This window comes from Ranitomeya imitator, chromosome 4, assembly GCF_032444005.1.
Source record: "Ranitomeya imitator isolate aRanImi1 chromosome 4, aRanImi1.pri, whole genome shotgun sequence".
Classification (NCBI taxonomy): Eukaryota; Metazoa; Chordata; class Amphibia; order Anura; family Dendrobatidae; genus Ranitomeya; species Ranitomeya imitator.
This window is the reverse complement of record NC_091285.1, coordinates 409,671,518-409,681,875: the sequence shown is the minus strand read 5'-3', so window position 1 is coordinate 409,681,875 and position 10,358 is coordinate 409,671,518.

Below are 10,358 nucleotides of genomic sequence, written 5' to 3'. Positions count from 1 at the left end.
TGGGCTGAAAATCTCGGCTTATACTCGAGTATATACGGTAAGTGAAAGGTACCATTACCATTTCCTCTCACACTTCTTACACTCCTTTTACTATTTACCTGAGTTATCCTCCTTCTTTATTCACTACTTAACTGGGTCACCTTTTTTTCTTTTTCATGTGTGTTTTTCCACAGTGTCATATGATGTGGCGCCTGGCCATCATATGCCACGTTGCCTGGTCATTTAGGTACATATATTTATATACATCTGTTTTATTTATGTTATTCTAATATAAGATTATTACCTGATTTCATTATGAGTCTCTGTTGCATCTACTGTATGTTACTATGTTGTTATGATACCCATCTTGGTTACATTGATATTTGCCTTTTTTGATTTCTTATTGTGTAAGGATGACATGACTGCACTTCACGTGTTTTGGATCACATAACCTACATTTGCCATTGTCAGACATCTTTGGGGTGTTACATTGGTGCTGCTGATATGTAAGCACGTTGCAGGATGCAGTGATGGACAGGGGGCAGAGCAAGGGTTAACAAGTTTATTAACAGGGAAATACTCCACGCAGTGAGGTAAAGGGATAAACGGGATAAAACAGTTCAATGGCAAAGGATATGGTGAGGTGAAGAATGACGGTAAGGCTATGTGCACGCGTTCAGGATTTCTCGCAGAAAATTCCGGAGAAAATCCTGAAATTTTCTGCAAGAAATCTGCATGCGTTTTTGTCGCGTTTTTGCCACGTTTTTGATGCGTTTTTTTTCTGGACATTTCCCAATGCATTTTGTAGTGGGAAATCCGCAAAAAAACCGAAAAATTAATTAACATGCTGCGTTTTTTACAGCGATGCATTTTTTTCGCGGAAAAAAACGCATCATGTGCACAAAACATGCGGAATTCATTCTAAATGATGGGATACTTATTGTATGCAGTTTTTTTGCAGTTTTAGGCTATGTTCACACATTGCAGATTTTCCAGCTTTTTTTTCTGCACTAAATCTGCAGCTCTTGGCAGAAAACGCAGGTGCGTTTTTGGTGCGTTTTTTGTGCGTTTTTGGTGCATTTTTCAGTGCGGTTTTCAGTGCGTTTTTTGATGCAGATTGTCTGCGTTTTTTACCTAAATAAAGCTCTGGAAACTTGACAAACTTCTGTAACAGAAAAAAAAAAAATGATGTCATTTCCTTGTCCAACCCCTTCTTCTTTCATCCTCCATTTTGTGCAAACATGAGTGCAAGTAACCAAAACATGCCCCAGATACAGGTCCGCAGGCAGCACCGGATACTTATGTTGGCGTTGCTGCTGCAAATCTTGAATATTCATAGACAGCAGGTAAGCTGAATTGGTTTTTTTTTGTTTGTTTTTTTTAACGCTAAACATATTCTATAGCGCTTTACCGACATCTTTTTTTAATGATTTTTCTTATTTTTCACAGTGTTGTGTTGTAAAAAAAATGTATTTTTTTTTTAATTTTAGAGGCAGCAGCAGGAGAGAAGACGGTTACGGAAAAGACTGTGGGTGCACCCGCTTGTTGCTGAACGTACACAAAAAGGCCACTTTTATGTGCTTTATAATGATTTGCGGAAGTAAGTAGAAATTCATGAAAATTAAAAGTAATGTTTTTCCACAAATGTTATGATATGTTATGTAACAATTTTTTTTTTGTTTTGCATTTTCAGATACCCGGAAAAGTTTGTTTCATTTTGCCGTCTGCCAATCCTGGCGTTCGACCGACTTCTGGAAATAGTTTCCCCCCATCTCACACTGCAAGACACTTTTATGAGGAAGGCTATCTCTGCTGAGGAAAGGCTGCTCATCACCTTGCGGTAAGTAAATAATTTTTGGGTTGAATGTTATTAGGGCTCTTTCACATGTCAGTGTGTCCGGTATGTGTGATGAAAGTTTTCACATGTCCTGGAGACACTGACAAACTGGTACCGTCACATTTAGCGACGCTGCAGCGATCTAGACAACGATCCCGATCGCTGCAGCGTCGCTGTTTGGTCGCTGGATAGCTGTCACACATAAGGATTTTGTTAACGATATCGTTGATACGTCACAAAAAGGAACTATATCGTTAATGATATCGTTATGTGTGACGGTACCCTAGACACAGTCATCTATGCACACGTCAGTGCCTTTACGTCTGCTGTATGACTGCGGGCAAAACATGCTGGCATGCCCTTTTTTCTCATTTGCATGTTCAAGAAAGTGTCCTGCACACGTGCACATGGAGAACACACATTGATGTCCTCTGTGTGACACGCATCGCACAGGTGAAGTGCTACAGGAAGCGCTGTTCTCTGGCGGCAGGTGATGAAGATGTCATCATTTTTCCTTGCTCTGCAAGATTTCTGCGCCATCAGGGAAGAATGGGATTTGTCTTCATCACCTGTCGCCGCTAACTGCGGTTACTGTATTGCTTTTATCCCTGCTAGCCATCCTTGTGGGAAGGATTCAGCACATGGGCCACACACACACAATGGACATGGATATCTCTGTTTACTGCGTGTTACGGTACCGGAAATATCATGTTTATAACACGCCAGGAAAGTGAAAACATTTTTGTGTGCTACCAGATGTGCCCACTGTATTTTATGCCTTATCTATAGAATTCTATAATTAGGGCCCTGGGTCAATGGAGATACATCATACCCGTGTGTGTGTTTTGTAATGTTATCCTATCTTGCTGTGTCCAGTTCGTGCACCTCCCTTCTTGCGATACCACTCTTCTGCGCAGACGTACTTTCTGGTCCTGATGAGGATAGAGCAAAGTGCGCAGATGTGCATGCGCTGGGCCTCTATCCTTTTCTTGCCATTGCTCACTGCAGGACTTACTTCTGCCATCAACAGGCCGGATTAGTGCGTTGAAGCAAGCAGGAGGGCGGCGTCGTTGGCTAAACATTGGAGTGGCTGGACATGGGCCTGCAAGTCCCTTCTGATGTGACTGGTGGTTTATTTATTGATACCCTTTGTGTTGTGCCGTGTTACTAAGGGTAGCATTATAGAATACTTTATATAAAACATGAAAGGGGCTGGACACATATTATAGCGCCCATAACTGCTGACATATTTTATTGTATTTTTGTGTGACATTTCTAATATTCATTTTTGTTTCTTTGCAGATTTTTGGCCACAGGAGAAAGCTATACATCCCTGCACCTCCAATTTAGGGTTGGTAAATCCACCATCTCTAACATTGTGAGGTGTACATGTACCGTCATCTGGCAGAAGTTGCAGCCTATAGTGATGCCTTCCCCAACCGAGGAGACTTGGCTGCAGGTTGCAGCAGGCTTTCAGTCTGTGGCCAATTTCCCAAACTGCATAGGTGCAGTCGATGGTAAACATGTAAGGGTTCAGCAGCCCCCACGATCAGGATCACGCTTCTTTAATTATAAGAAGTATTTTTCAGTGGTCCTGATGGCGGTGGCTGATGCACATTACAAATTTGTTGCCATTGACGTTGGTGCCTATGGTAGTACTGGGGATTCTCGGGTGTTGCGAACGTCACAGATTGGGATGCAAATTCTTCAAGATGGCGGAACGCTCCCAGCCCCAAGACCTTTGCCGGGTTCCACACATCCAGTACCCTTTGTGATGGTATCGGATGAGGCGTTTCCCTTAACGACAACCCTGCTGCGCCCATACCCACGAAGGGGACTGAATGCCTGGCGAAGGATTTTTAATTATCGGCTGAGTCGTGCACGCAGATATGTGGAATGCACCTTTGGGATCATGACTAGTCAGTGGAGGATCTTTCACACACCCATACAGTTGGACACAGACACCGTTGACACTGTGATTAAGGCTTGCTGTGTACTCCACAACTATGCTCGTGAGTACAACACTGACGTAGATGTGGAGTACCAGCAGCCAATATTTAATCCAGTGGTCAACGTGGGTCTGGGAAGGCCGTCCAACTCGGGTGTGCGTGTGAGAGAATCCTTCACTGACTACTTCATGAGTCCAGAAGGTGCCGTGGACTGGCAATACTCCTGTGCTGGTGTTGGGCAGCCTGAGCAGCAGAGAAGGATGGAAGAACATTGACTGACTAAGATGGGAAGATCTATACCAAAAGATAGAAGATGTCAAGATCCCTATTAATCAAATTCAACAACAATATTCAATTTTGTTTACTGTATTTTTTTTGGGGAACAAAATAATTTGTAATTGTTATTTATGGTTAATAAAAAAATTTCTTACTTAAATGTTGTTTTTTTTGGATTGAATAAGTATTGTATATATAAAATTCTTAACTAATGATTCTTCTCCATCCCATTGTCCAGTGCGCATACAGCCATCACACTATGTCCATCCCATAGTCCAGCGCCCATATAGCCATGACACCGTCCAACATAGAGGCCCTGTCCGCTAAGTACGTAAAGTATATAAAATTCAGAGATGACATTTGATCAACAGTAATTTATTTAACAAGCAACTAAATTTTTACAAACAGTTGTACAATTGGTAATTGGCCTGCAGAATACAGGTGAGGGTCAGATGAGTATTAAACTTTTTTCTTTAATTTCTAGCCCTATTGAATCTACCGTGTTTCCCCGAAAGTAAGACCCTGTCTTACATTAATTTTACCCCAAAAAGTCCCACCCTGTCTTACTTTCGGGGGAGGTCTTACATTAGCCGAAAAAAAAAAATGACAATTTCTTTTTAACCAATAAATTAACATTTATTAACATACTATAACAGTGCCGTATCCCACTGCACACAGCCCCATACCCCATAACAGTGCCGTATCCCACTGCACACAGCCCCATACCCCATAACAGTGCCGTATCCCACTGCACACAGCCCCATACCCCATAACAGTGCCGTATCCCACTGCACACAGCCCCATACCCCATAACAGTGCCGTATCCCACTGCACACAGCCCCATACCCTATACAGTACATGTTTCCCTACTTGGTTTTTAAATGCTGGACGTTTTCCTCTGCGGTGCGGCTGTGGGTGCGGAAGGCCTGTGCTGCAGGGAACGCTGTGCCAATCAGCAGGGAAACAGCGGTGACGTGGGGCTGGGGCGGCCAATTACAGCCCGGGCTGCTGGGCCAATCAGCACTCGAGCTGATTGGCCAATCAGCGCTCGAGCCGGGGGCCGGCGGTGACGTGGGGAGCAGGGGCGGCCAATGAGCTGTTGAGCTGGGCGGATTGCGGGGTTAACACGGCGAGTTAACCCCATGAGCGCTGGACCCGCCCAGCTGCACCTGAGGACACCTCTGGAGCCTGGGGACCCAATGGGGGACAGCGGCGGCCCAAAGGTAAGGGCCTTACATTTCACAGCGGCCCCCCCAACACTGCCTTACATTCGGGGGAGGCCTTACATTGGAGGACCCCCCCCGAAACCCCCACCCTGTCTTACTTTCGGGGGGGTCCTACTTTCGGGGAAACACGGTAGCAAAATGGCAGCCAGATGGCCTTAAATTTGTAGGATTTGTGCGAATCCAATAGGAAAAACATGGATTCTGGCAAATCTAAATTTTTAAGAATGTTGAGGTGTACGAAATTAGCTCCAAAGTGAATCCCTTATCTTTACTTCTCATGTTTTACAGAATCCCATCCACACGTTTTTAGAGTAGGCAATTTCTCGTGATCAGTATTCTGCCATACTGTAAGTGCAGGAACTTCCTTTTTCTCACTTTTTATGGTCCTTTTCTCTTCCTATCTTTCTATCTCTCTGCGAAAATCAGGCTCTTGGCCTCGAGTTTGTGCCAAGCAAGTGTTTAGCTTGATCTATTAATCATCTCTATAGGAAACACCCTCTGTTGAAACAGTCTCACTAAACTTATGTCTCCTACAAGTAAAGGTACCGTCACACTAGACGATATCGCTAGCGATCCGTGACGTTGCAGCGTCCTGGCTAGCGATATTGTCCAGTGTGACAGGCAGCAGCGATCAGGCCCCTGCTGTGCTGTCGCTAGTCGGGGAAGAAAGTCCAGAACTTTGTTTCGTCGCTGGACTCCCCGCAGACATCGCTGAATCGGCGTGTGTGACACCGATTCAGCGATGTCTTCGCTGGTAACCAGGGTAAACATCGGGTAACTAAGCGCAGGGCCGCGCTTAGTAACCCGATGTTTACCCTGGTTACCATAGTTAAAGTAAAAAAACAAACACTACATACTTACCTACCGCTGTCTGTCCTCGGCGCTCTGCTTCTCTGTACTGGCTGTGAGCGCCGGGCAGCCAGAAAGCAGAGCGGTGACGTCACCACTCTGCTTTCCGGCCGCTGTGCTCACAGCCAGACCAGAGAAGCAGAGCGCCGAGGACAGACAGCGGTAGGTAAGTATGTAGTGTTTGTTTTTTTACTTTAACGATGGTAACCAGGGTAAACATCGGGTTACTAAGCGCGGCCCTGCGCTTAGTAACCCGATGTTTACCCTGGTTACCGGCATCGTTGGTCGCTGGAGAGCTGTCTGTGTGACAGCTCTCCAGCGACCAAACAGCGACGCTGCAGCGATCCGGAACAGTTGAGGAAAATTTTTTCAATATGAAAAACTGAACTAACTTTTTCATCTTAATGCAAGTAGGTGTATTCCTGAGAATACCCATAGGAGCTACTTGTGTCAGTGATGAAAGATTGACTTGCTGATGGTCCCAGGCTTGTGTTTCCTCCTCCAGAAAAATTCTGTGCCGGTTGGGTGTAGGAAGACGCTCTAGAGTGCGGTTCACTGGGTTTCGGTCGTGGGCGGAAGAGTCCGAAAACCCCCGTCAATACATTCTCATATGACTCAATTGGAGCAGGGTCCTCCAGAGCGGTGAGGGATGTTTGGCACAGAGACATGAAGAGAGACTGCCTATCCGGTGGCAGTGAGCGTGCCTTTCGGGCAATGGTTAATGCAAAAAAATCACACTGGTCCTCACTTGAGGATTGTTTCAGTAAATCTAGTGTGTCACTTGCGATCTTCTCAGTTTTATCCTCATTCTTTTTTTTTTTTTTTTTTTTTAATGGACTCTCCTGCCACCGGATAGGGAGCTCTCTTCTCTGTTACCACAGCTTCTGACGAACCAGATGATCCAACAGCTGCTGCAGTTGATGTGCCTGCAGCAGCTGCTGGACATGCGGCATCAGCAGAAGCTGTGGTAAGAGATGGAGAAATTGTCCCTCCCGCTCCCGAGGAAGTGCCTGCTCCATCAGTGCCTGCTCCATCTTCGGAGTGGTCATCCACAGGAGGTGGGTTGGAAAGGTTTCCCTCAGTCCTGTGTGAGAAAAGGAAAAAAATTATTAATCATGACCGCTGCGGAGGAGCAACATTTTAGGAACAGCATAAAGGCCGCTTACTCCAAAACGCTGTTCATTTTTTTGCATGTGTGCTGATAATGCATGTTTTGATTTAACACATGCGTTATCACCACATGCTATCCAAACAATGTTCTAGTTATCTTGCGCAGTCAAAGTGCAAACACAAGATAAATAGACACGGTGTAGTGCCATACCTCTCACAACTCCATCTTTGGAATGATAGCGCAGACAGGATTTTTGAAAATGCTCTCTTCACTATGGTATAACATCTGGATGCTGTGTATTGAACGCAGAGGCAGGACACAGCGTTCAATACGCAGTCAACTGTGCTACACCACATGGCAACATTGATGAGGCTACATATTTATTATTGGTTTATAACCTACCTCCGCAAAGTCCGGCTTGTGAGCAGGAACTGCAGCTCCTCGTAAAATGGAAAGGTTATTCGACTTGGAGAAGATCCACTCTTGTCACATGTATTTATGAATTTGTGGAACCGGTCCCGAACTGACCTCCATCTCTGCTTGACATTTTTTTCTAAGAAAAAAAAAATATATATATATATATTGTCAAAGTACATTTATCATAAACTCTAATAATAATAATAATAATAAGAATAATCGGTAACAATATAATTACCAATTTCCAATTGGTTTGCAATGGACAGGGAATCCCACTCCGGATAGAGGTCCCTCACAATCTTGGTCATGCAATTGTCTCGGAAATATTTGTCCTTGTAGGACACATCAGCGGCATCCCATATACAAGGTATATCGCGAACCTACAATGAATAGAATAGTGTCATTACATAATATATCCAAATGATAAGTAATCTAAAAGGGAACCTGTCACCCCCAAAATGGGAACTGTAGATAAGCCCTCGATGTTTCCTCAAAGATGATCAAAACAGGTTAGATTATACTGACACAGGGGCGGTAACGGACCGATGGGCATTGCTGTCCGGTCCAGCGTCTCCCATCTTGTTGTGATGACGTCCTCTTGTATTCACACTGCGGCTCCAGCGCAGGCGTACTTTGCCCTGTTGAGGGCAGTACGTTGCATTACTGCAGTACGTTGCTGTGCCCTCACCAGGGAGATAAGCCGCAGCGTGAATACAAGAGGACGTCATCATAACAAGATGGGAGGGGCTGTACCAGACCGCCACGCTCATTGGAGCGGTACCAACCCTGGGTGAGTATAATCTAACCTCTTTTAATCATCTTTGAGGATATCGGGGGCTTATCTACAGTATACAAGAAAGGGTAGATAAGCCCCTGATGCCGGTGGGCATAGCTCTACTTCCATGTTGGAGTTAAGAGGTTTCCTTACAGCACAAATGTTTAAAAATTTGGATATATATTAACATCACCTCTACCCTAACCCAAAGTCAAACAAACAAGTCAAACACCAAATTATGTCAGTTTCACACGTCAGTGGCTCCGGTACGTGAGGTGACAGTTTCATCACGTACCGGAGACACTGACTCACGTAGACACATTAAAATCAATGTGTCTCTACAGATGTCAGCGTGTTTTCAAGGACCGTGTGTCCATTTTCAAAACACGTAGACATGTCAGTGTTTGTGGGAGCACACGGAATACACGGACCCATGAAAGTCAATGGGTCCGTGTAAACACGTACCGCACACGGATGTTGTCAGTGTGCCATCCGTGGGCATTTTTCCTGTCATAGTGTTAACATTGAAAAAATTGTTGCAATGCAAGGACACAGACACGCAGACACACGGACATCACACAGATCCCTCAAACGGGACCCCACCCCAAAAAAATGACATCGGGTCCCCCTATATTTTTAGGCCAGAAAGGCTAGGCAGACAGCCGTGGGCCAATATTTGAGGCCTGGGAAGGGGTTAAAATACCCATGGCTGTTCCCAGGCTATGAATATTAACCCACAGCTGTCTGCATAGCCTTTCTGGCACTAAAATATAGGGGGCCCCGAAAAAAAAAAATACGTAGGGTCCCCCTATATTTTTAGGCCAGAAAGGCTAGGCAGACAGCCGTGGGCCAATATTTGAGGCCCAGGAAGGGGTTAAAATACCCATGGCTGTTCCCAGGCCATGAATATTAACCCACAGCTGTCTGCATAGCCTTTCTGGCACTAAAATATAGGGGGCCCCGAAAAAAAAAAATACGTAGGGTCCCCCTATATTTTTAGGCCAGAAAGGCTAGGCAGACAGCCGTGGGCCAATATTTGAGGCCCGGGAAGGGGTTAAAATACCCCTGGCTGTTCCCAGGCCATGAATATAAGCCCACAGCTGTCTGCATAGCCTTTCTGGCACTAAAATATAGGGGGCCCTGAAAAAAAAAAAGTGTTGGGGTCCCCCTATATTTTTAGGCCAGAAAGGCTACGCAGACAGCCGTGGGCTTATATTCATAGCCTAGGAAAGGGGCCATGGATATTTGCCCCCCCCCTGGCTACAAATATAAGCCCGCAGCCGCCCCGGAAAAGGCGCATCAAAAAGATGCGCCAATTCCGGCACTTAGCCCCTCTCTTCCCACTCCCGTGTAGCGGTGGGATATGGGGTAATGAGGGGTTAATGCCACCTTGCTATTGTAAGGTGGCATTAAGCCCGGTTAATAATGGAGAGGCGTCAATAAGACGCCTATCCATTATTAATCCTATGAAAGGGTTAAAAAAAACACAAACACTAGAAAAAAAATTATTTTAATGAAATAAAGACAAACACTTTTTGACCATACTTTTATTTCACGCTCAATCCACCTGAAGACCCTCGACCTGAAAAAGACGTAAAAAAATAAAGCAAATTCATACTCCCTGGCCCTGTCCGCAGAAATCCATCGAGGGTCCCACGAAGATCTGCCAAGGAGAACAGACACATCCAGAGATGTGTCTGCTCTCCACGGCTGCAGCAACACACTGACAGGAGCCATAGCTCCTGTCGGTGTGTAACTGCGCATGCGTGAGCGAGTTTACCGGCGGTCATTGACCTCGGTACTCTCGCTTAACGGCAGTGCTGCGTGGGAAAGTTCAACGCAGCTGTACTGCCGTTAAACGAGACGCCGGCGCCATTGAACTCCGGAACAGTACGCGATACACTGCTAGGAGCTTCGCTCCTGGCAGTGTACCACCGGA